The sequence below is a fragment of the Adiantum capillus-veneris genome, chromosome 26, assembly GCF_014529385.1.
Source record: "Adiantum capillus-veneris isolate H3 chromosome 26, ASM1452938v2, whole genome shotgun sequence".
Taxonomy (NCBI): domain Eukaryota; kingdom Viridiplantae; phylum Streptophyta; class Polypodiopsida; order Polypodiales; family Pteridaceae; genus Adiantum; species Adiantum capillus-veneris.
In genome coordinates this window covers 12,418,740-12,445,896 of record NC_140956.1, presented here as the reverse complement: position 1 = coordinate 12,445,896, position 27,157 = coordinate 12,418,740, and the positions used below count along the sequence as shown (strand labels likewise).

The window sequence follows — 27,157 nt, the reverse complement described above, 5'->3', positions numbered from 1 at the left end:
GCATCCAACAAATTTTTTTTCATGAAAAATCTTATGAATCTCAACATGAAAGAAGGTAGCACAGTTTTTGGTTACTTAAATGAGTTCAACTTCTTGTTGAGTCAGTTGACATCTCAGGGCTTTAAAAAGTTTGACGAAAAACTCGAGTATATTCTTGTTATGCTCTCTACCTAGTTCATGGGACATCCTCTGCACAACCATTAGCATTTCGCTCTGAATGGCAAGTTACTGTTCAATGATGTCACAAATGCGTTGCTCACTGAAGAAATTAGGCGTAAATCTCTCGAGGTTGCTAGTCATGGAGATGCATATATGACCGACAGTTCAATGAAGGCAAGAGGCCGCGATAGGAACAAATACAAAAGAAAAAGTAGAGAGTGAAATCCTTGTAGTCCTAGCACACACAGGATCCCAAGTAGAGACACAAGACACAGGACCTCAATGCCAAAAATGTCGAGTGTTACTATTGCCATAAGAAGGGCCATTACAAAAAGGATTGTCACAATTTCGTAAGAGATCAAAAACACATGCAAAAAGATAATTCTGGCTAGAGAAAAAGTATGATAAAGATTGAGGAGCTCAATGTGGTTCAGTCTCCCATACCTACCACAGTGGTAGAGGATGCTCCTCCTCCATTGATGAACATTATGCCAACAGAGATTTATGTAGATGTGACAGCATATCCCTCAAATGTTCTCATTTTCACTTTAGATCTCCCTCCAGATGATTTGGTGGCATAGGATGAGGGTTATGCACAAAATTGGATTTTTGATTCTGGTGCAAGTTTTCATGTCACACCACATAGAGAGTGGTTTTCCTCTTATGCATCCATGCATGGCATAGTCAAGCTTGGTGATTCCTACGAGCTTGACATTATTGGCATTGGTGACGTGAAACTTTAGATGCATAATGGCACTACTTTTGTGTTGCAGAATGCCAGACATGTGTCCAAGCTTACAAAGAGCTTGCTTTCTATAGGGCAATTGGATGATCTTCGCTACACTACAATTTTTAGTAATTGTTCTTGCTGATCCGCAAGAACAACCTTGTCATGATGAAAGGTTGTAAAAACGTATCCATGTACTCTATGTTTGTTTTAGCTGAGCTACCGTCTACGGAGTTGTGGCATAGACGGCTAGGACATATTAGCCAAAAGGGAATGAAAACACTTCAGCGTTTTGGCTACTTACCTATGTTAGACTACATGGACTTTCCATTGTGTGAGCATTGTCTATACGGAAAACATACTAGGTTGACATCTTCGCCATTGAACAAGAAATTAGGTGAACCCCTCGACTTAGTGCTCAGTGATTTGTGTGGTCCAATGCCACATAAAACTCTAGGGGGAGGGAAAACTACTTTCTCACGTTCATAGATGATTCTACCAGAAAGGTGTGGGTGTATCTCTTTAAGTGTAAGAAAGAGGACTTTTCTACACTCCAAAAATTCTTCGCTATGGTTGAGAACCGATTCGGAAAAAATCTCAAACCTTTTCGCACGGACAATGGTGGATAATATGTCTCCACGAAGTTCAAGGATTTTTGCAATCAAAAAGGTATTCATGGACAATTTACTGCTCCATACACACCTGCACAAAATGGGATAGCTAAAAGAATGAAGCGCATGAGTCAAGAGCGAGTTATCTCTATGATGTCTATGGTGAAGCTTACTCCAGAGTTTTGGGGAAAGCTGTTCTGATAGCAATGCACATCATCAACAGGTCACCTAGTTCTCCTTTAAATTTCAAAATTCCAGAGGAATTATGGACTGAAAAAATGCCAAGCTATGAGCATTTATGTGTATTTGGATGTGAGGCATATGCACGTGCCCAAAGAACTTCATTGCAAGTTAGATCTCAGGTCACACAAATGCATTTTTATTGGCTATGGTGCAAATGGAGAGATCGACTATCGTCTCTGGCACCCAGAATCCAACAAAGTCATTCCTAGCTCACACGTGATTTTCAATGAATCGTAAATGCACAAGAAGCCCATTAAAGAAGTTAAGTACATACACGTTCGTTTAGAGGATGTATCCTCCGAACCAACTCAGTTCAGTAGTGTTGCACCTAATCCTCAAGTGCATGATACTACTATTGCTCCGGAGAGAGTAGAGTCTAGCAGTCAGGCATTGAGACACTCTATAAGAGTATCACATACTCCTGAGCGGTTTTGAGCCGGGTATACACCACATTTTGGTCACTAACAGTGGAGAGCCAGCCTGCTACAAAGAATCTATATAAATGGACGATAGTGTTAAGTGGGAGCAGGCTATGCAATCAGAATACAATTTGATGTGGCTAATGAGACATGGGATTTGGTTGAATTACCAAAAGGAAAAAATGCTTTACCTTGCAAATAGGTATACAAGAAGAAGTATAGAGCGGAAGATCCCGAGCCTAGGTACAAGGCTCGTCTAGTTGCCAAAGGTTATAAGCAGCAAAAAGATGTGTATTTCGATGAGATTTTCTCTTTCGTAGTCAAGACGACTACACTTCGCATTGTGCTTGGCTTGGTTGCTATCCAGGACATGGAACTTGTCCAAATGGACGTGAACACATTATTTCTTCATAGGAATCTAGATGAAGATGTCAACATGAAACAACTAGAGGGATGTGAAATCCAAAAGCCAACAAGGGTAGAATTGGTTTGTAGACTTAAAAAGGCACTCTATGGCCTCAAGCAAGGTTCAAAGTAGTGGTATCAAAAATTCGACAAATTCATGCGGGTTACACAAGAAGTCAAGAGGATCACTGCTTATACACAAAGAGGTTGAATGATGGTTCTTTAATAATCTTGATCTTGTCTATAGATGATATCCTTATCGCATGCAAATCAATTGATGAGATCAATCAGTTGAAAAATATGTTAAACACTCAATTTTCCATGAAAGATTTGAGAAATGCCAATCACTTTCTTGGTCTGCGCATCAAGAGAGACAGGCAACGTGAAATTCTGGAATAATCTCAAGAAATGTACATCTACAAAGTCTTACAACATTTTAGTATGCATGGGGGAAGTCACTCAGTACCCCAATGCAAGCATACTCCAAATTTAGCAAGGAAGATTCTCCCAAGACAGTTTGCTGAGAAAGAGGAAATGGCGAAAGTGCCATATTCTTCAACAGTTGACAGTTTGATGTATGCTATGGTAGCCACAAGATCAGACATTGCACATGCAGTGGGAGTGGTTAGTAGGTACATGGCAACCTTGGCAAGAAGCATTGGTAAGCAGTGACGAAAATCCTCAGATACTTGAAGGGTACAGGTAGCAAGTGTTTACCCTTTGAAAACAGCGATGCATCTATTGTAGGTTACACGGATGTGGATTATGCGGGTTGCGTGGATCATAGAAGATCCTTGCTGGAGCAGCTATTGCTTGGAGACCGTGTCTCCAAGATTGCACATTATCATCTACCACTGAGGAAGAATATGTTGTTGCGTTTGACGCAAGCAAGGAAGCCATATGGTTAGTTCGTCTAGTGGGAGATTTGGGCATTCACGAGGTTCCATTATTGCATTGTGATAGTCAGAATGCCATTGCTTTGGCAAAGAATCCGGTGTTTCACTCAAACTCAAAACAAATAGAGGTCAGATACCATGTCATATGAGATGCATTGGCTCGCAAGTGCATCGAGCTTGTCAAGGTTCACACTGAAGACAACCCCGCAGATGCTCTCACAAAGAGCCTAGCCTCGGAGCGATTTACACATTGCATAGAACTTTTGGGTGTAGGATGAAGCCTAGGTGATGTTTCATCAACTTCGTATAGACTAACTATACTAATGTCAGTATTGGCCACCATGACCTTCAAGTGGGAGGTTGTTGGAATGTAGGCCAGGTGGCCGTGGGAAACCACCCTTACTCTTACTTTTCCCTAATCAATATAGGGAGAGAAAGTGAGAGAGTTGACTTCTCTCACTTTCCTCTCCACTAACCCAAACTGTTTGCGCTCCCTTTCTCCAATTCTCTTCTCCCCTGTCTTACATGCATTCCTAACATGCACACTCCGCCAAGACAACCCACACACATCTCTCTCTCTCTCTCTCTCTCTCTCTCTCTCTCTCTCTCTCTCTCTCTCACACACACACACACACACACACACACACAGAGTCCACATAGAGTAAAATTACAAAATCTTTGATAGATTTTGAGCTTGCCTAGAAGCAAATATACACATTGTTATGCAGTCCTCTCTCTCTCTCTCTCTCTCTCTCTCTCTCTCTCTCTCTCTCTCTCTCTCTCTACCAATCTCTTTTGCACTTTGCCCCCCCCCCCCCTGTGTGCCTCTCTCTCTCTCTCTCTCTCTCTCTCTCTCTCTCTCTCTCTCTCTCTCTCTCTCTCTCTCTTTAAGGCCCCTCTTGCTCACTACCCTCTCTCTCTTTGGCCCCCTTCCACCACATATCCTCCCCCCGCTCTCCCTTCACCAAATTTCTCCATTAGCGATAATACTAATGGGAAGGTGGTGGCGAATACCCACACACACACATGTATATGTATACATATGTATGTATACTTAAAAATACTTATATAATATATAAATATGTGCACACACACACACACACACACACACATATATATTTGCTACAAAATTGTGGTGATGAGAGTCGCAATGGAGAGCCCACACTGTGGTTGGGAGAGGAAAATGTGTAGGTCTCAGTCATGGGTTAAAATGTGAGGGAAGCAAGTTCGGATGTGACCAAAAGTTGAGCACTCTAGTAGTGTGTGGTACTCGAACTCTCAAACATGCAGTGAGCATAATGTGCACACTCAATTTGACTCTTCTTCATGGCCCCAACACCCTGTCTCGCATAGAAGGGAGTGGGAGCTAAGCCGAATGGCTGCGATAGTGTGTATCATTGACAAGGGGATAGGGCTCAAGCACGTAAGGGTAAGTACGCTTTTCTCTTTTGACAAAGGACATGGTTTTGTAGTTGGGGGAAATATGGGTGGTGGAGGGAGGGAGGGATAGGAGAGGGATGCACTTAAGCAAGGAGAGAGAGAGAGAGAGAGAGAGAGAGAGAGAGAGATGTGGACATTTTTAGGGTGTAGGAAAAGTATAAAAATAGATGGACAACACACAAAAGAGAGAGAGAGAGAGAGAGAGAGAGAGAGAGGGTATGTACGAGAGGGAGGGAAAGAGAGGTAATGAGTGAGAGAGGAAAGAAGTAGGTTAAAATGATATGTAGAGGCCAAGAGAGGGAGACGGGGAATAGGTGAGAGAGAGAAAAGAGGACCAGTGGCAGTGAGAGAGAAAAGAGGACCAGTGGCAGTGAGAGAGGAAATGGGTGAGAGAGAGGAAAGAAGTAGGTTCAAATGACATGTGGAGCCCAAGAGAGGGAGATAGGGAATGGGTGAGAGAGAAGAAAGAAGTAGGTTGAAATGACATGGGGAGGCCAAGGGAAGGAGAGAGCAACAAAGGTACGTAATGGAAAGAGGACATGGCATTAAAATCGAGGGAGTGAATGAAATCAAGGGTGGGTAAGAGAGAGAGAGAGAGAGAGAGAGAGAGAGAGAGAGAGAGAGAGAGAGAGAGAGAGAGAGAGAGAGAGAGAGAGTCGAAGGTAGTGAGAAAGGGGTGTGGAGGTAGGGAGAGGAAGAGAGATCAAGAGAGTGGAGGTAGGGAGAGGAAGAGAGAGCAAGAAAGTGAAGAGTAGAGGATAGAGAGGACGAGATGGGATAGATGGAGGTGGTGGAAGAGGAGAGGGTGGAGGAGTAGTTGGTGGCTTCAATAGCCAAGGAGGGCGGTAGTAGTGGTGACCAAGGAGGGAGTGGAGGAGAAGAGCTGGTGGCTTTGGTGGCCAATGAGGGCGGCAATGGTAGTGCACCGGTGGCTCCCCCTCCCAAAAAAGAAAGCTCTCTTTGACAAGCTCGCTCCATATCCTAACTCAGATCCACCCATGTCACAAAAGTGGTCACTGGCATAGAAGTGATCTATCCAAGATAGATTCACTCCTACTCTGTGGTCAGAGCGAGAGAAAGACAAGCTGCTTGGGGGACTTACATAGCCTAATTACTGCCAAACATCAAAAACCCTCATACATAGATTCTCCCAAGCTACCAACTCAGACCCGTGTACATTAGCATGGCTACCTCCAAACCTATCAAATGGTCCTCCAGCATATTGAAGTCTCCCCCAACACACCACTGCTCTGCATGCGGCAAAGAATCTACAATATGAGACCAAAACTTTGCTTGTGTACTTGCCACATTGGGCGCATATATGTTCAGGAAGCCCATGAGGCAACCCTGAACCTGCATAGTAATACATTGAGCCCTGCCTAGTGCAATAATACCTCTACCCACAACGGCCTGTTGCCATGGGTCCACAATCATACATACCCCTCCCTGGATACCACCATGTCCAAATGCAGCTGACCAAAATGTCTCATAAATAACGACCGCACAAAATTTGAACACATCGGTTAATGCGGATCTCACAAAGATGATGCTCTTAAAGCATAAAAACATCAGTCTCACCACCCATAAGGCATTACTGAAGCTCTCGGTGCAACCAACCCCGCTGGCGCTGAAACCGGGATCCTCCTAATCCTTGCGCATTCCATGAGACAATCCTTATGGAGTAAGTGAGAGAAAACCAATGTTGCAATAGAAGCTAACCTCTCTATCTTCGAGGCCGCCGGCTTGCATGGGGAGTAATCCGTATCCGAGCGACCCCAAGATAGGCGTGATTGTAAAGATTGTCCAGAAGTGTGTGCCTTCCATAAGGCTACTCCTCTATTTAGGAGTCCTCATGTATATATATGTAGCATGGCGGGCTCTGCGTGTCAGCAAAAAAGTGTACCACAATGTGTCTACATCCTGCTGTGTCAGGAGGTGTCACCAAGAACTTGGCCAACGGCCACAAAGTCTATAGGGAATATGTAACCCCCAAGTATCCCATGTGGTGAGAGAACTCGAGAGACTGAGCATGAAGCCAGTCCATCACGGAGTCCAGAGTCCACTTAGACTGGTCCCTACCACACAGAGGGAAAGAGAAAACAATTGTTGTGTCCAAGGACTCTATCCCTCTGGCTGCAAGAAACAGTACATGGACTTTGAAGCAAGCCGCATCAAAGTCTGGTTAAGAGTAATTGCAGAATCGTGTGAAGTCGTATGTGAAGAAGTCTAGGCAGCTCATGGAAAAAGCACTGCTAAGAGATCTCCTAGGAGATGATGAAGGTCATGCCCCTTGAGCCGGTTGTGGGGCAAGAGCAGAAGAGGATGAGGAAGCAGGGAGGACTAGTGGGTGGATTGGGAGGAGGGGAGGGGGAAACAACAGGGGGAATGGGGGGGAGATGGAGGCAAGGGGCAGTGCGATGGGTGGCACAGGGGGAGGAGGAGTTGTTGATGGGTGAAGCTAAGGTGGAGGATGGAACAGTGGACTCGTCCTATTGTAAGGGGAAAACATTATTCCTTGTTGGAACCCATTGCTGCTAGCCTAGTGTAGAAGGACCACCTGGGGGGGCGAGCTGGCATGGTGGTCCCTAGCAATGATGGCCATGAAACTGCTACCATCCCTCCTCTACTTGGGCACCAGGCTCAGATGAGGAACTTGCCTGAGCTCCTTGTGTCTCTGTTTGCTATGTCTAGCCAACCCTAGGAGGCTGGGTCACGGTTTGTGCAGAAGGTCTTGGCCTCCTTCGTGGATAGACCTTTGCTAGATGGCCAATCTGTCGACAAATAAAGCATTGATTTGAGAGGCCTGAGTACTCCCTCTTCCGGAGCCAACCACCACTCATCAGAGGTAGTAGAACGACCTTCGAGAGGGTATGGGTGTCACAAAACAGAACGCGTACTGTAGGTATGCCACTGCCTTGGTAGCTACAAAAGCTATCATGCCAGGTGTCTCCAAGATAGTCCCAATCTCTCAACCAATTCTAGAAAGGAGCGGGAGGTACTCTCTCCTCAGGCCTGGGAAGGTATGCCTCCTCAACTAGAACATTGGTAGTCGGATCAAATCCATGGTGCCACTATCAAAAGTGAGTTCTAGCTGCTTTGACGTCCAGGGGGCTAATCGCAATGACCTTGGATGCCATCTCAAAAGACTCCAACTCTATCTGATAGTAGCCGCGTCTGAGGCCTAGAGAAAATCTAGAACCTCCCCTTTGCTAGGTCTGATGCTGATAATCTTGTAGATAATAGAGGTGGCCTGAAGGCACACCTCCCCTCTGGTAGGTCTGATGCCGATAATCTTGCAAATAATAGAGGTGGCATGAAGGCACACCACCTCTGCCTTTAAGCTTGCTTGCTCTATTGATGAAAGAGTAAGTCGGATGGTGGGTTTTGCGAGGTCGGGCGAGGGGGCTTCCGTCGAGTCCCTCTGTGGTGGAGCAGAGCCCTCCATTAGTGTCTGCTGCTAAGACGAAGAAGGAAAATGGAACGATGCAAGGCAAAGCTGACAAAGACAACACCACAGCCAAAATCATTGCCCACAGTGAAGTGAGAGAAAAGGGAAAGGGGGGGGGGGGGGGGGGGGGAGGAGGAGCGGCTTGAGTGGGAGATAAGGAGGTGGGCTAGGGGAAGGGGGGTGCGGGATCGATAGGGCAGAGGGGTCAAGATGAAAAGAAATCAATGGAAGGGGGAGATGTGAGCAGCGATGGAAAATGGCAGGGGGCAGTGTGGGGGTAAAGGACAACGACGAGGGCTGGCAGGTTGTGGGAAGTGTGAGGTAGCGGGCAAGGATAGTGGGAGCGCAATGGCAAGGGGTAATGGGGGAAAACGAGGAGGGGGAGCAGGGCAAGCTGACAGGCAAGGAGAGGATTGGAGTAGTGATGGCGAGGGTGCACATAAGTAGCAGTGAGCAAGTTCCAATCTTGGTGTGCCCTATTTCATTGCAACTAAAGTAGCGATTTTCCTTTCACTTTAACATAGCTTGACACGAAGCGGTGAAGTTCCACTTCTAGATGCACTGGCCCAAAAACTATCGTCCCTTTTGGTATTTCTTTGTTATTTCTTCACAAAGTTATAATGTTTGAGGGTCCTCTCTCCCCGACGGCTCCCAAACTAATCTGCTAAGAGAAAAGGCCCTGGCACTTATTTAAAAGCCCCCTGCCAAAAGCAACTCACTATGAAAAGAAATGGCCCTCAAAAGCTTCAATACCAAAAGCAGGCACCCTCTGGGAAGTTTCCATAAATCACATGCCGTCCGTATTCCCACATCAGTAGTCTTTGCAAGATGCAAGCCAATCTGTATAGTGTGCCACATGTCAATTTCTACACAGATTGGGGTCCTTGCCTTATTTTTATAAGAGTTTAGGTCCCTTGGCGCTGGATTTTGTTAGTTGGGTAGGGTTAGGTTTTTATCCATGACCCCATTTGGATCTCCTGGTCAGAATCTGGAAGTTAGGCCATGGCACGTCACATTAGGAGAAAGTTGGACTCACTTTTGGGCCTTTCAGTTCTAGAGAGAGAGTGGCGCTCGACCAATGAGGAAGAGACTAACGTTACATTGAGAATCGACATTTTGGAGCCAAGCTCTTTTAGAAAAAAGGGAGAAAATATTATTTTTGTTTATCAAATTGCACAATTTCATGCTTTAAAGGCATAAATGCCATAAGTCGTACTAACTCTGTATCGACGAATTTCAGAACTTTCATTGAAAGCTCTATCTAGTATCTATGTTCCCGCCCAAATATGACTTTGAGTAGCTCTACTTTCCTCTCAAAACTTCTTCCCTTTTTCATATTTGTGCTAACCTTTCCGTGTATTCTAGTGCACACCATGACTACTTCTCGAAGGCCTAGCACTACCATTGACTCTGTTAGCATTTTTAACAGTTATACTACAGATGATCAAGCATGGATACCATCTCAAATAACTATCGAAAGTTGGGTTCTACTGCAAACTAGGAGGAGAAAGAGAAGGCAACGTAATGATTTCGTGGAGGCTTCAAGGGACAAGTTAACACTAGTTCTGTAATTGGACACTTAAGTATCCTGAGACACTAAAGTGTCCTGTTTTCCTTCCAAGTTTTGGCAATTTATTTGTCAAGCTAAAAAGAAGTTTTTTATACCTTGCTTCTACCATAGGTTGGTCATGAGGGAAAGAAAACACTTGATTTTTCTCCATGTCAAAATACAATCTGTATGGATAGAATTCTGGTATGTTCTAAGCCATAAATTCTAGTAAAATTTCAAGCTGTTTTGCCAAAAAAAGCATAAAATTCTTATATCTTTTTGTAGAGATGGTCCTTTTTATGTTTATAAAAGCCAAGTGTTAGCACTTAGTGTTAAAAAACAATGGAATGCACTTTAAAGACAAGTTTCTAAGTCACACGCAAGTTATAGACATAATTTCATACTTGAGCACGTGTTGAATTAGAGCATAATTTTGGTCTTCCAAAGCTCCCCTCGTGGAATTGGGGCTATTCTAGTACAATTTGACAACTACAAATAACTTTATATGTTGAAACCAAGAAACTACGTATTTTTTGGGCTCCCTAACTCAATTAAATCTCGTTGCTTGAACTCTATCTTGAATTTTTTATCATGGAAAAACTCTTGAAAATCTTGAGTTCTCCATAATAACATTAAAACCAAGGTGTTAGGCACCCCAATTGTGTATGTACCATGTACTTTGATACATTTAGTTGATCTACATAGAAAGTTTGATATTATTTGAGGTTTTGAATGCTTATGTCTCAAGAATAAAATATCAAATCTCTCTCTTATGTTGTTTTGAATATTTAAAATAATCCAATAATTGTTGCATACCAAAGCCCTTCTATTTTCCACCTTGAGTCCTAGGTGGAAAGGGTAAGCAATGAATCAATTTCTAAAAATCACAAATACATCAAAAACATATGTTTCTTTGTATACAACAATATGCTTGAAATGGCTATATCAAACACATAGAACTTTCCATTATTTTACATACTCCCAAGTCAATTGTTTTGCACATGAAACTTTCAATTAGCTATAGCAAAATTGTGGAAAAGACACCTAAAATTTGTTATAAGGTCGCTTAATTTTTTCTTGAGCTTATAAAGTTGATTTCTTAAAACCATCAATCGCAGTCTTACGAGGGTCAACTTGATGAGTATAGTTCTTGATCATGGTGGATTCTAAAATGCAAGGTTATATTTTTTAAAAGACCCTCTAGCTAACATATTTAAGAATATCAATAGGGTTTTCTTAAATAAACTGTCTGATGCAAGTAGCATTTAATTTAAATTTGTAAAAAAAAGACACTTACGTGTCCTGTTTTGGTACCAAACTAGTGTTAAAGAGTTTAAAGTGTGTGCACAAAGCAAGCGAGTGAAAGAGGTCCTCATACGACATGCTTTCCAACATGCAGACTTAAGGTTGCAAACATCTCCTCCAAGTTTTCCACGGCATCGACCCAACTGTAAGTTATTTTGAGCATCTCACTTAGTGCATGATTATATTCGAAGATTAAGTGGTGGATATCATCTTTGGTATGTTTTAGATATTTATCCATCGAATAGGACAGATTGGTAACCAATTGAGAGCATAGTTGGGACTTTTGATGCTTTCCATGCATTTATTGGTGAGCAAATGTACCGAGGAAGATAACACAAGGAACTTGCAAATAATGGAATATTATTTTATGATATGTCATATTTGGAATCGAGAACTTCCTTTGATTGGGGTCGTGTAGCTCCTTTGTCACTTCCATCCTTTGATAGCAAGGATTGGTCTTTGCCAGCTTCGCAAACTAGTGAAAGCTTTAGGAATAAGTTGTTTCAGGATATACAAAAGTCCCTCAAGTATTCAATTGCCACAAAAATAGTTTGGCTCGCACTATTTATGCCTCTTGAAGTGTTTGTAGATTTCTTCTTTGATGAGAAAATAAGAACTACCGCAACAATGTTCATTTGCAAGTCTGAGAGCTGTTTGGACTTTTTAGATGATAATTGGGATAGGAAACAACCACAGGGCAAAATATGTATTTTGCAAAAGAAGTCCATAATTTGCAAGTTCATTATAAGCTCTCAAAATTTCATAGTGTCGTTTTACTATTTTAGATATCATCTTCTTAGTGGGCAGCTTATTCCACTCAACCAAGATACAAAGTCTAGCCTCGAAAACAAACCTTTATCAATGGAGCTCTACTTTCAAGATAGCTTACTTACTGTGATGGAGACAATGTCAAACACAACTCTTGGATAGCTCAGGCTAGATCTTACATGTGAAGAACTTCCACTTTTGTCGGAATTGTATGCATTCAGTCTCAACAACAGAAAGATGCTTACTAAATGGATGAATTTTGATTGTCTTTAATACATTAAGACATAGAATCTAACTTTTTCTTCTTTTCAAATTCCAAGACGCAGGAGAAAACAACATTGTGTAAGGAGTCACTCTCAAATACACTTCACTTGATTGCTTCCACCGGAAGCTAGGTCACATACCTTGTGTACACAATGAGCTTTGATGCCATGCAAACCATGATGTACTCTTCAAAATGACTAATACAGAGACATTTTGTGCCGCTCAAACAATGTTTAAAAAATGTACACTTTTCATTGTCTCAAAACTTTACAAATTGTGTTGTTTCTGTCAAGATGTATACAAGTTATTGCTCCCTTTTCCTGCTAATGGTCCCCTGTCCTCTCCCCCGGTTTTGCTGCCACTGGTCCCCTGTCCTCTCCCCAAGTTGTTGCCACTGGTTCCCTGCCCTCTCCCCCGGTTGTTTCCATCGCTCCCCTGCACTCTTCCCCGGTTGCTGCTACTTCTGCCTCTAGGGATGCTGGTCTCGGGCATCCTTTTGCGTCGTTCAAAATCATGGGCCTCTTCCATGGCTTCCCATGCATCTTGCACCTGTGAAGCTTCCCTCTGTTCTTGCTCTTGACGTTGACGTGTAGCCCATTTCTCTACTTCTATGGCGTTCGCATAATATTGATTTATTGCTTCTTGCATATTTCAAACCTCTTCTTGAGTCTGATTGTACCGCTATGTCATTTCGTTAATGCAAGCCTGTTCGAACTCAGCTCTCGTCCCTTCCTCTCTTGTACATCTATTTACCGAGATTATAATATGATGGATGGCCATTACAAAAAAATGTCGCACATCGTTGGGGGTGTAGTTATGTAATTGAAGTTCCTGTATAAGCGTGATAATAGAAAAGTAAGTAAAGATGTTGCTTCTTTTAATACAAACGTTGCAGCAAACAAACAATGCAACGGCACGATTACTTATGTTTAGTACATCCAAAATTTTACTGAAGAGCAACAAGGCATTCAAACAAGTTCGCCAGCCACAACTATAGTCATCAACCTGCGTGGGCACGGTTACCCGTTCGTGCCGAATGGTATTCCCTAGATCATGTTCTAAGAAAACATGCTCTACACAACATATAAGGTTTTTCGCGGCACTACATACGTAACCACTTGAGTCAGTAACACATTACAAAGAGACACTACTTCCAAATGTACCCAGATGTGCCTTACGTTTTTACACGATCGTAAAACAACCTACTTTGCTCGGAGTTTGCGTAGTAGAAAATCTTATCTTCAATGTCAAATAACAACAAACTCCAATGATCACTACACCAAAACCATCAAAGATGAGGAGAAAGATCTCAAATCCAGCATGGTTTTTACAACGCAAGAAGAAACTCACGATTGATTGTATGCAGTGACCAGAAAGTATGCTAGATCAAATTGACTCTGCTAAACCAGCCCATCATAGCCAAAAAGGAAACTCCGCTGTTTTGCAGCATAGGCAATATCAGCAGATCTATTACGTATATTTTGTTTTGAACCTCAGCGGGCGTGCCTAACATGAATCAATGGTAGAGATTAGACTTAAGATATTTCAGCGGGCTGTCACTGCCACAAACCCATGAGTCAATACCGAGCGACTGGGACAGCTATCAAATTCTATAAGCCACATACTCGCTTGGTATTGACCCATGTCTTAACGGTAGTGAGCCATCTAATGAACCAAGTGTGACTTATAAAAAAAACTTGAGACGTAACACAACAACGTTGACGACTGTCGCAAAGACATGGGTCAATACCGAGCGAGTGGTATCACTATCCAATTCCATAAGCCACTGACTCGCTTGGTATTGATGCATGTCTTGGTAATGAGCCATTTAATGAACCAACCGTGACTTATAAAGAGCTTGAGAAGTACCACAAAGCAAATGTTGACAACCGCATTCGTTGCGTTGGAGTTGGAGAAATTGCGCATGCATAGGAAGTCTTGTTGATCAAGGTTGAAAATGCAAGCCTCCTCTAACCTTCCAAGCAGCAATATATGTGCATGCAGAGGCGCTGACTTGATCAAAACTTGCAACTCCTCTTCATTCTCTTCGTTGATTTGCTCTAAATTAATCGACTCATATGATAAAGGCTTCTCGTTGGATGGCCCTTGTGAAGTAGAGCCTTTCCCTTGCCTTTCTTGAGCTTTATCGGTGGCTGCCTCAGGCTCCTCTCTAAAAGGCACAGGGTTCTCCCTAAGAGGCACAAGATCCTCCCTTACAGGCACAGGCTCCGGATCCTCCATGCCTTGCTTATTTTCCTTCATAATTGGTTCCTCCATAAATGTCCCTATTTCTTCAATGACTGCCTCAGGGTCCACCCTGGCCTGCTCATGCCCCTCATCAGCCTGCCCATCTGTGTCATTCCTCTCGACCCGTGATCGCGTCCTTCTGCTGTTTAATGCAGCCATAGAAGGCTCCGTTTGTCGTGTACGAGGATGGAGAGGGGGGATGTTAAGAATATCCATTGTTTTCATATCCCGGATAGGTACTGGCTGAAGTAGCCCATTGTAGCAGAAGCGCAGCCTCCGAAAAGTCAAAATCCCGCGGCATGATAGCAACGCGGTGTGCATGGGCAGCCAGTATATATCCATCACTGAAGAATTCAACGAGGTAGTCTTCTGCAATTTCTTACAGGCACAGAAGTGCACTGCTAGCCCATCGCATGCCGACTCTCCACTGCTCGTAAATCTCTCGCACTACTCACTGGAAAGGAAGACGTGGAATGGCTGATTGCACGTGTCGTTCGATCCTTCGTAGCTCTTGCAATACACCTCTGTGCGTCTCATATCGGCATCTTCTTGCTTGAGCATTCAAAGAGTCACATGTTGCCCTTCTAGGCGTGGCCTTTGCACGAGGTATCTCTACAAATAGCATAACAAAAAACGACATGTCATTTGTTGCACAAGGGACTTAAGATTTCTAGGGCCAACACGAAGCAAAGAAATGCACCAATTACGATTGTATTGCCTCTACTCACTTGGTACTAACTTCAAAAAAGGTCAGTACCAAGCGAACAGGTGCAACAAACAGAGTTTACCTTCCCTTATTCGCTTGGTACTGACCTCAGAAAAGTGTAATAGCAAACATAATTTATATTTTTTGAGGTCAGTACCAAGCGAACGATGCATCGAACAGAGTTTGCCTTCTCGTATTCGCTTGGTACTAACCTCAGAAAAGTGTAATAGCAAACATCATTTATATTTTCTGAGGTCAGTACCAAGCGAACAGGTGCATCGAACAGAGTTTGCCTTCCCTTATTTGCTGGGTACTGACCTCAGGAAAGTGTAATAGCAAATATCATTTATATTTTCTGAGGTCAATACCAAGCGAACAGGTGCATTTTCATGCTTCACTAACCTCTTATCAAGAGGATTTATTTGTATGTTTTCCTTTTTAGTCCCATATGTAATATCTGACCTCCAAGGATGATAATCTCTCTCTCTCTCTCTCTCTCTCTCTCTCTCTCTCTCTATATATATATATATATATATATATATATATATATATATATATATATATATAGTTTGCCCTTCCCTTATTCGCTTGGTATTGACCTCAGAAAAGTGTAATAGCAAACATCATTTACATTTTCTGAGGTTGGTACCAAGCGAACAGGTGCATCAAACAGAGTTTACCTTCCCTTATTCGCTTGGTATTGACCTCAAAAAAGTGTAATAGCAAACATCATTTATATTTTCTGAGATCAGTACCAAGCGAACATGTGCAACAAAATACCAATGTGAAGTAGACGAACGAGAGCTCCAGTGAACTCAAGATGAGTCCATACTGACCTAACTGTCATGTCGTGCCCTCCCATCACCTCCCCTAATCTGGGGGCGGTAGTACCCTGCTTCTCCCTCCCACGTCTACCTCTCATGAAAACGCATGGTGGTACTCTAACCCACCGCCTCACAGACCACTCATCAGCCAGAACCTAGGCCCTGTTTTCAGGCATGTCCGTCTAGTCTATTTAACCAACAGCTTTTTCAGAACCTCCCTCAAGGTTTCGTAGAGCAACTACAGGAAGCTTGGAAAAGTGGTGATGCCTTTGCAAGGGACAATCCCGCAGCGCCAGCAGGCGCGCATCCGGGCCCTCCTCATGAGGTCCCCCCTTGGTCCTCCCCCGATGGTACCCTCAGCATTCTCCACCGACAGCCTGGGGAGTGGATGATGTCAACACGGGAGTCAATCCTCGAGGTAAGCCGCTGGTAATTTTGCCTGCCTCAGGTGCAAAAGAGCAGTGGAAGATATCCCACACCTTTTCCTCAACTGCCCAACCAACACCCCCATCCTTTCTCCCTTAGTCAAAACCTTTGGCCACCAATTAGGGTGGAAACAGCTACTTTTAGGGGACTCACCTGGCCTCCTCTCTGACTTTTGGAATAGGTTTAGGGAAAAATTCTTAGGGATTATTTGGAAGCTCAGGAATTCTTTCCTTTTTGTTCCCAATTTTCAAGCTCCTAGTTTGAAGATCTTATTTGTTGGATGCTCTGTGCAGGATGCTAACCTCAAGCTGGAACAAATGAGGATCTATAGGCACAAAGTCTCAATCCTCAAAGACTCTTTGGATGCAAGAAGGGTTGAAGACCTGCAGGGATTGCTCGATGACAATGGCTCTCTAGATGTTATAAATAATTGGGTACAGGAGATGAAGGATGAAGTGCTTGAGCTAGCTAATAAATATGAGGAAGCCTTGAACTTTGCCAACAATCTTCAAGAAGAGATAGATTGGCTATGAAAAAAAAGGATTAACTTCTAATTGTTTATTGCCAGTTGTATCCCCCGGAAATTAGTAGACCACTTTTTGTAAAGTCTGAAACTTGGCATTTGGGCCTGTCCCTAGTATTTTCTAACTCTCATCCCCCTCCATGGGTGTTAAGTTGTAATTTTGCTTCTCCCTTATAAATTCAAAACGCGTATTTGGTATTAACAAAAAAATAAGTGCAACAAACAGTGTTTACCTTCCCTTATTTGCTTAGTACTGACCTCAGAAAGTGTAGTAGCAAACATCATTTATATTTTTTTAGGTCAGTACCAAGCGAACAGGTGCATCAAACAAAGTTTTCCTTCCCTTATTCTCTTGGTACTGACCTTAGAGAAGTGTAATAGCAAACATCATTAATAAAGACGATGGTCAGTACCAAGCAAACAGGTGCAACAAACAGGGTTTACCTTCCCTTATTTGCTTGGTACTGACCACACAAACTACAAGTGCACAAAAGTGTAGTAGCATACCTCTTCACTGTGTGTTGAGTTCTGCGTCACTAAAGCACTGTAGAGCAGGAGTAAGAGGAGGTTGGGAGCACAAAAGAGATGATTTGCTTACCGCGTAGCGTCGACGGGGGTAGAGTTAAAATGATGGATAGTAGAGGATGCGAAAAGAGGCAGAAGAGCGCTCATCTAGGGCGAGGGTATAGTTAAAATGTTTGGCACGGGTACTGCCTTTAAACTTAGAATACTTACCTCGGCAAGGGCGACAACTTCACTTATGCGCATGATTACACCCGAGATTGTGGTTGGTAGATCGTACTGCATGGGAATCTGAGCCCATTTATTACTGGTTGTCCTTGTGAGCACAATCCACGTGCCTTTTTCAAGTGACCTTTTAGGGTCAGACGTCGATCGCCCTTGCAGTCATCATCTCCAAGTAGAACAAACAGATCACCGTTGCCTTTGCCTTTTTTGACCTCTTCCCCTTGGCCACCTCTCATGATCCTGCGTTGAGCGACCTCCACTGGTTTGAGTCCTTTGCTGCCGCGTCGCCATCGCCCCTTCGCCTTTTGTTCCTCTTCCTCCTGGCCACCTTCTGGTTCTTTCTCTCAGCGACCTGTGACATCACCATCCAACTCGGTGCCATTGGATATTGCAGAGACAGGTTCTTTCTCCCTCCCTCTCTCTCTCTCTCTCTCTCTCTCTCTCTCTCTCTCTCTCTCTCTCTCGTGTGTTGTTAACTATGTACGCACCAAATCCACTGTGTTACGAGGTTAGAGAACAATGGGAACAACACTCCAAGGGCCAAAGAGTGGTCTTTAGGGTAATATTAGAAGTCTCGCACCGCATGATTTGAATAATTATACCTTATGTGACCGTGCCTGAGTTGTTATTCAATGCTATGTTTGGGCATAGTGAGTGAGTAGGCCTATATATCTATTACTGATAACATTAAATGCTCTGTTCTAATCCACATGTTCCGAATGGACTTGGGTACAATGGAAATTCAACTTGGGTCAGAACCAAGCGAATAGGGCCCTTCGGAGATTCTTGGGGCCCATATTCGCCTGGTTCTGACTGAAGTGACGTCACCTACTATGACATTAGCGCACAAGACAGAACCAAGCGAATAGACCTTGAGGGATACTCGAGGCTCAATATTCCCTTGGTTATGACACCAAATACAGACCAATTTTGAATAGTAGTTTTGGCTTGCTTTTTCTTTCAGTCATGGGGATCATAGTCCTGGAGACAGACGTTGTGGGTACAACAAAAATTCAACTTGGGTCAGAACCAAGTGAATAGGGCCCTTCGGAGATTCTTGGGGCACCTATTCTCCTGGTTCTGACTCAAGTGATGTCACCTATTATGACATTAGCGCATGGGACAGAACCAAGCGAATAGAGACCTTGAGGGATACTCGAGGCTCATTATTCGCTTGGTTATGACACCAAATACAGACCAATTTTGATTAGTAGTTTTGGCTTGCTTTTTCTTTTAGCCATGGGGATCATAGTCCTGGAGACAGACGTTGTGGGTGAGGATACATGTGAAGAAAAACTATTCACGTTCTTATACAATGCCCGTGCTCATCACCGTGCACCAAAACTATCAGGAATGTTTAATGTAGAGTTTTCTATATAGAGGATTATAGATTTCTCATTTGAGTACCTACAAACCCATTTGCAATAGTATGAGATAGTCATTTGTGACAATTCCATGACAGTTGATGGCATGAGATATGTGCACTCAGCCGACCTTGACCCTGACAAGAGTGCTTCAAGGAGATTGAATCGCAGTCTAGAAAAGTGTCCCTCCAATGCACTGCTTGTACAAGACAGGTGTATGAAGCACTTCAAAAAGTGTCGCTTAGTGGATTTCTACCACGGGTTTATCTGTTACTTATACTTGCAGACAGATGGTGAGTCAGAGACTTCCCACTCAACAACTTTCGGTAGTTGTCCATTGGTGCTGGAGGAAGAGGTAGAGGATGTGGAGGTGCAGTCTGACCCAGAAGAAGAGCCAGTAGAGGTATTAAAGGAAACATTTGATGCGAGCTTAACTCTTGCTTCTCTTGCGGATGCACCAATAGGGTGCAAGCAAGAAAGCCCAAATAAGGAAGTGACTTTGCCTCTGAATTGTGCTCCCAGCTTTGCTATGGCGGGCGACACCCACTACGTTCTGCTCACAGATATCATGCATGAGCTGAATATACGGGAGGACTACTGCCTAGCTGCAATTGCAAATTTTTGTGAGGCAGACATGGGATTTGTGGATGATGATGGAGTGGACCAACATCTTATTGCTGACACAGCTGTCACGACTCAGTTTACTTCAGGATGGCAACTGATCAAAGATACATTCAATGAAGCAAAGTCCCGAGAGGCCAATTTGCCAACATATGAGCAGTTTCAATTGACAACAAAACAACTCGGCTTGGAAAACATGGGTAGGCCCGTGCACCCAGAGCTCGAGTAATGAATAGTCAGTCTATTCACTTATGGGGAAGGTCGACGCTGGAAATGGACGAGAATCAGATGGTAATTTTTAAAGGCATTTACATGGTATTGGAGATGGCATAGTGATAAAATATCATGATCAATATTTTTGTTGACAGGTGCTAGTGTATGACGATAGTTTCCTTAGAAGAGCGGGAGGGTCATGGCAAGGGCTTGTCACTGGAGTACAAGGCAAGGATGCGGCGTTGTCTCACTACATCGGGCGTTTCAACCACAATAAGGTTTGTAGAAACAATTCAAGTACTTGGTAATTGTACTCATCTCACTTACGACCCATAAATGCTTTACTATTTTTTTGTAGATCATAATATACCACAAGGAATACTTCGAGGACAATGCAAAGTCCCCACTGTTTGCAATGAAAGTTATTACAAGATTGTGTGGTTGACACCCCCTCCCACTAAACGTAGAAAGACTAATTATGATTGAGAAATAGTTTGCTCTACGCGTCTTTGGCATTGGGTATGGATGCCAAGCACTCAGAGCCCCCTATTTCATGTCCTACACAACTCAGGCTCTAGCTGCAGGGGTTGAAGACCTAGAGATCTTAAATCCATACAACAAGCAGCTGTCTTTGAGGGAAAGAAGACGCTTGATGCTCGTGGGGATGCTGCCATCAACAGAGGAACGAGCTCGTCTACAGAGCTTGTACATCGAAGAGGTACAAAGTGAGGAAGAAGCAGGTGCATCAAAGAGGATAAAAACGACGGGCTCAGGTCCATCTTCTCCCGCTCCTGACTCATATTTGTCGCCACCTCACATGGCGCTCCCCCGCATTTGAATTTTCCCAAGCAATTTGTTTCTTCTCTTTGCGGATGTGTTGTAAAGACCGTGTAATTTTTGAACTCTTAAGAAGCTCCGTCTGCCTTGCTCTATGAATTAGTCGTCTATAAGTCCATTGGTGTAACTCTAATAGGCTATTGGAATTATCCTTTCCTCCCCCATGTTTAGTGTGCTTGAAATAACATGTTCTTGCTATGTAGTGGGTTTTTTCCATGCCTTGTGTGGACCATATTGATAGTGAGCCGTATGTCTTGGCAAACTATGGACCATGGTCGAACAGTATGTGTTGCATTGAAATAAAACAAAATGGTCAGTAGAGTACAATTTAAAATTTTGTTTTGTATATGTAGAATGCTAAACCACTATGTAATGTGTGATATGTTGCCCACCTCACCCTGTAAGGTAAGCCTTCTTCCAATCCAGCAAGGCTTCTTGAAATGATGTGAGCTTACTTTGGCCCCAAGAATGCTGCTCAACGTAGTGGAAAATTTTATCTAGTGATTTCCACACGTTCGCCTTGTAATTTTGGATTGCCCCACCACCAGCATTGTCTTTAACCACTTTATGTAAGTGTTTCCATTTGTTGAATAGGTTTCTCCTTTCTTCTCTATCTGAATCTTTGAGGCTAAACCCAAGAAACCTTCTGGACTTCACGCTACCTATCGATGCTTTCCTAGGTACCTTGTAACGACTTTGAGACATATTAGGGCCCTCTTCAATTTTGACATTGCCTCCATGCAAACCAATGTCTGAGAGCACTCCCTCTAATTCTTTGATCACTCTTTTCGACTCACTCTCTGGCTTCAATGTCCATGCAAAACATATGTACAAATGGACCACCTTTTCAATTATTTGACAGAGTGCATGAAGTGTACAGACGTGAACTCTACTCATAGGAATATCAAGCACTGGCCTAAAAGTTTTCTCTTGAAGATGTTTTTTGGGAGCTCTATTCCATTTCACACTCTCAAGAGCTTGTGCATCAGCCATGCAATATAAGCATGGATTTGCCACAGCCTCCGTGTGTTATGTTGTACATACACTTAAGAGTCTTTAAGTCACCTGCCATGTGCCATTCCACTGGATAGTCACCAAATCCTTTCACTGAAATAACGACTCCGTTTCTTTGTTCATTGATGATAGAAGAATTTGGGTTTTACTAAAAACCTAATCGAGGATTTCAAAATATTCCTTATCAACCTGCAGTGAAAAACGAAAACACAAAATCAACAACCAAATAATCAATATTTTGTTATTATAGAGTGAACGAAGTATACCTGAAACGATCCTAGAGTTAGAATGTTGTTTTTGGATTGCACACTGAAGTATCGTGGATCCTCTTTTGTTATTGATGGATCCATAGCTCTGTTCATGAGGGTAATGGTGACTCTCTCCAGCTTCTTGTTCTTCAAGACCTCGCACTCGTCGAGCTTCAAACAAACTTGAGAACCCCACTGCACTCCTCTCGACTAATGTCAAAGAAGTGAACTGCATGCCTTTGCAATGCTTCAAGATCAACGAAGAGGTCGTAGTGCTCGTTAAGTTATACCTCTCTACCGCCCTTGCCTAAGAACGTTGCTTCAATATGGAATGGTGACCCAAGTTTCTCAAACACCTCATCATTTACGTGTCGGGAGAGCAGCCTTTACATGTGATGGCTTCGGGAGCAATGATCCTCTCTGTAGTTTATTTTGAGACTTTTTAGCTAATGCTTTGAAGAGTGCCATGTATCCTATCTACGAGTTGCCAATCTCATCAAGTATTGCGTGCACTTCCATTGGTTCCAACTGATTCTCATTCATGAAGGAGGTAAGGAGCTTCCCTTTCAACTTACAAAATTTTTTCTGAGTTATCTTCTCTTCAACTACTTCTTTTGGAACTAGAAGGCTGTAATGCACTCCGGCATTGAAGCCTGCACCGTTCGAGTTTGGGTGCAGTAAAAACCTACCAAAAAAGCACCATGCGTTATGATCATGTATAGGAAAGTGTATCCATTTCTTAGTGAAGCACATTGAAGATACAAAAGCAGAAACAAACTTCGAGTTACCTTAAAGCTTGTATTCGTTTTTTCAGGCCACCACTACCAATCTTCATGTTCTTAATGTTGTACAGATCTCGTTTTCTTTTCTGACTACCAAGCACGGTGTCTTTCTCTTGCAAACTTGTGATCTTCTTCTCAAGGCCTTGGATCGTCTCTTTGTTTGATGAAATCTTTTGAGAGCATGCTTCATTAAGTTTCTTCATCTGCATGTTCTCCATCGCCAGGAAATTTCTTTGCCTTTTCCGCGTTCAATCCTCTCATTTCCAAATGTTCAGTATATCTCAATAGCCCATCATTGCCATCGCCTGTGAAATGTAAGAGGTTAGTGATATTAGCAAAGGGAGGTGGCGCATTTGTCATAGGATCCTTTGGATAAATAGACCCATCGGTCCACAAATCCAAATGATGTTCCTTGTTTGTACTTCTAAGTTCTTACTCCCATTGAGATAAGAAAGACCCCGCCTACGTTTCTACAACGATGCGTACTCTTGCAATACATCAACATGAAGATGATCTGTGTTCTTTCTTTGGGTAAGTGTTAAAGATGAAGGGGTTGAGGATTGCAAGTTCAAATTGGTGTTTTCATCAGAAAAAGAAGCATTCTCCATTCCTAGAGTTGATAGAGAAAAAGATAGACACTCGAAACTCATGAAATATTTCAGGTTTTGGGAGGAAAGACCATATTCTCATGTTTAGAGTTGATAGAGTTCGTGTGGCTTATGTTTCTGGAGGGAACGCTTGTAAGTTGGCATTTCAAATCATTAGTCATACGGTTAGTTGGATTCCTGACAAGAGAACAAAGGATAAAAATGATAAAGACGACGGCTACCTACCAAAGAATGTCATTTTGGCTTTTTGTTGGCGCAAAAAAGTATCACATAAAATGCATAATTTAACATTTTCATTTTCTCTCTCTAAACCAATGTGGAACTTCTTACAGGGCCCAAAAGTGAGTCCAACTTTCTCCTAATGCAAATTTGAGACATGGAGGGTGTGTAGATGCAAGAGAGGGGAGAAGAGAATTGGGGGAAGGGGATGAAGCATAGAGAGTTTGGGTTAGTGGAGAGGAAAGTAAAAGAAGTCAACTCTCTCACTTTATCTTTCTATATTGATTAGGAAAAAGTAAGAGTAAGGGTGTTTTCCTACGGTCACATGGCCTACATCCCAACGAGAGAGAGAGAGAGAGAGAGAGAGAGAGAGAAGAAGAGAAGAGAGAAGAAGAAGAAGAAGAAGAAGAAGAAGAAGAAGAAGAAAATTTTAACATCGCAGGAAACTATCCCAAGAGACCTCAAAGATTTATCCACAGATGTGAGTTGAGCTCATGACCTGTGATTCAAGAGGGTTTGTGCGTGTGTGTGCGAGCGAGAGAGAGAGAGAGAGAGAGAGAGAGAGAGAGAGAGAGAGAGATTTAGTCAAAAGGATAGAAAGAGCAAAGCCTTTTGCTCTTAACCTTCTTAGGCCAAAATTCAAAAGAAAAAAAGAAAGATAGAGGCTGGACCATACAAGCCCTAGTGCTATGGTCCAACCTCCACCTTTTTTTTTTCATTTCAAATTTTAGCCTAAGAAGGATAAGGGCAAAAGGCTTAAGGCTTCTAGCGCTAGTGGTATGGTCCAACCTCACTCCCCCCCCCACCCCCCCCCCCCCGTTTTGGCTTGCCCAAAGGGCAAAGGCTATAGAGATGCTCTCTCTTTTTGCTGAAAAAAAATAGGAAAAAAGTTTAGTTATATTTTCAAGCATTTTTTGATAGGCCGAAAATGTTGATTGGTTGAGATAAGATAGTGGGCACTCATTTTGAAGATTACTCAGGAGTGAGTTGTTGTATCATGATGGCTTTCCCCATTTTGAGAGTCGAGATAGAATTTGTGAAAAGCTACTGACACGGCTTGTCACTAATTGACTATGAAATTAAGGTAAGTTCTAACCATTAAGCTCCTCGAGCTGCTCCAAACAAAGACTTTGTCGTCGGCCTCCTCCGTTTTGGGCCTCAGCATATCGTCAGGTCCTACGGCTCCTGCGAATTTTGCCATCCTTTCTTGCTTTGTCTACCTTGCCCCCCTTCTCCCTACAAACCTTATTACAGTCTTACCACAATGGAGATGCGCTTCCAAGCTTTCAACCCTGTGTGTGTGTGTGTGTGTGTGTGTGTGTGTCTCCGTCTGGGGTTTGTTAAGCTTCCCTCGGTTTGGTTTTGGAGCAAAGAAAACATGGCTCAACCTTTTGCTTGCATTTCCTGACCCTCCAACTTCAAGGGACGAGAATGTGCTAAAATTGCCAGTACATGAGGGAAAGTAGCAGATCGTTCTAATAGGGAAACGCCTGATGAGACAAATATGCTAGGATTTCCAAGGGCGAGAGGAAGAGTATTGACAAGACGCAGTGTGTGTGTGTGTGTGTGTGTGTGCGCGCGTGCGTGCGTGAGAGTCTAGAGAGAGAGAGAGAGAGAAAGAGAGAGGAGGTAGAGAAGGGGTTTGAGGAGGCTCTTCCAAATGCACATTTTTACCAAGATTTACAAGCACATAAAGCTCTTCTTGAAGCAGCTCTCTCCATCCAAGCTGCAATCAACAACCCAAAGCTCCTCATCAAGATAGAAATTTGAAGCAATGGTCTATCATACCCCACAATGTTTCATTCAACTCCAATGTTACCCCTTCTTGCACTACACCGTTTCTTAGCACATCTCTTTACACACCTTGCATTGTAGGCAAAGCTGCTCTAACGGAAACATCTTAACCATAGCTAGCAAGAAAGCATCACAACATCAACACATTGATGGCACTTCATTTCAAAGAGGGAAAACTCCATATTTTGTTATTTGCCTATCCCCAACAATTATCTCCTCAAGGATCAGCAGTGGTGAACCAATGAGAAACTATCACATAGTCTTCACATGGAGCCGTCTTACGGTAAGAGTAGTACCACCTATTCTTTGTCAGAGCACTCTATGAGTTGCACTCCTACACAAGGTCATTCATGTCACCTCTTAGTATCGAGGGCAGTGTCTTTAAGGACAAGAACTCTGTCTTCTAGCAAGTATTTGAAAGTGGACGAACCCCCGCCCCCCCCCCCCCCCCCCCCCCCCCCCCCCCCCCCCCCCTCTCTCTCTCTCTCTCTCAGCAAGAAAAATTGCTCAAGTGGAAAGTCTGATGAACCTGACGGAAGATGTCATAGATCTAGAAAATGTCATTGCTCAAAGTGAAGGCAAGTAGTTTCTCTCTTGTTGGTTTTAAGGTCGAAGTTTTTGTCTAAGCTAGCATGATGCTTGCACAAATTATTGATCTGAAGGTAGGATGTGTAGCATTCTTGTAGATCATATGTGGATGTTTGTTTTTGCGTACAGTTTATATAGGCGTGTGCGTTTTTTGTAATTGCAACGATTGTATGTCATTTGCATGGTTCCTAAATTACTTGTTTTGGTTATGTCCTGAGGAAGTCCAGGAGCAAGAGAATAATTAGAGTGTCAGCTATTAGTGCAAAAATGGCAGACATGCCGCCATATGATTTCTCTTGAGGGCTCGCCTCATCCTAGGTTTGTTAGCAAGTCTTTGCCGGCCCATACACTGAACCTTTTCTTTCTGTGCACTCATATTGGGTCTTTTTTTTTCCTGCTCGGGGGCTAATATAGATGCAGCAGTGTGCGAGGCTGTCCATCTAAGAAACATGTGGAGCGGGATGTGGAGGACCCCAATATGCTCATTGTAACTTATGATGGTGATCATAGTCATGGGTAAATGCTAACCGAGAATAATATGGCAGTAGGTACATGGTGGCCTCTTAGAAATACATATTTCAGACGCCATCCCTGGCTTGTGCCTCGAGCATTTTGGAAAACACTTCAGGAGAGAAGCTGAGTCTTTATAGTTAAAGGCTGTCCGAAGGCTATGTGGGTATAATCCTACTGAAAATGAAATGGTAAGAGAATATACGTTGATGGGGCATCCCAGAATTAAAGAGAAGTGTACACAATAGCTTTTACAAAAGCGGTGTAATTCTATGTGTTCTTAACGTGTGTTGTAGCGAAGCTTGGGGTTGTAGTTCCATAGCTCTATTTGTCTTCTATTTTAAGGATGCAACCATAGTGGTGGGTTGTTCTCACTGACACAAGAAAGCTAAAAGGCCATTGATCTTGAGATATATTTTGCAAGGAAGGATCTAAGAGACTCCAGTTTGTAGGACACGAATCCATGAATTTTTTATGTTTTCAATACTTGGGGATATTTTGGTTCTAACATTAGAACCAATGACCAATTTATGACCATATAATGAACTTGGTCAGGTGCCACGTGAGTAACCTTTGCTGCCCCATTGCGGGATGCTTGACTGGGATATGCAAACTAGTGCATGCTTTTTGAGCTTAGGGAGAAAGGGGTGCA

General features: G+C 43.1%; 1 pseudogene; it reads left to right on the top strand.

Annotated features, from left to right (window-relative positions):
- Positions 1-8,597: 8,597 nt before the first annotated feature.
- Positions 8,598-26,635, top strand: LOC147423009 (uncharacterized; annotated as a pseudogene).
- Positions 26,636-27,157: the final 522 nt, after the last annotated feature.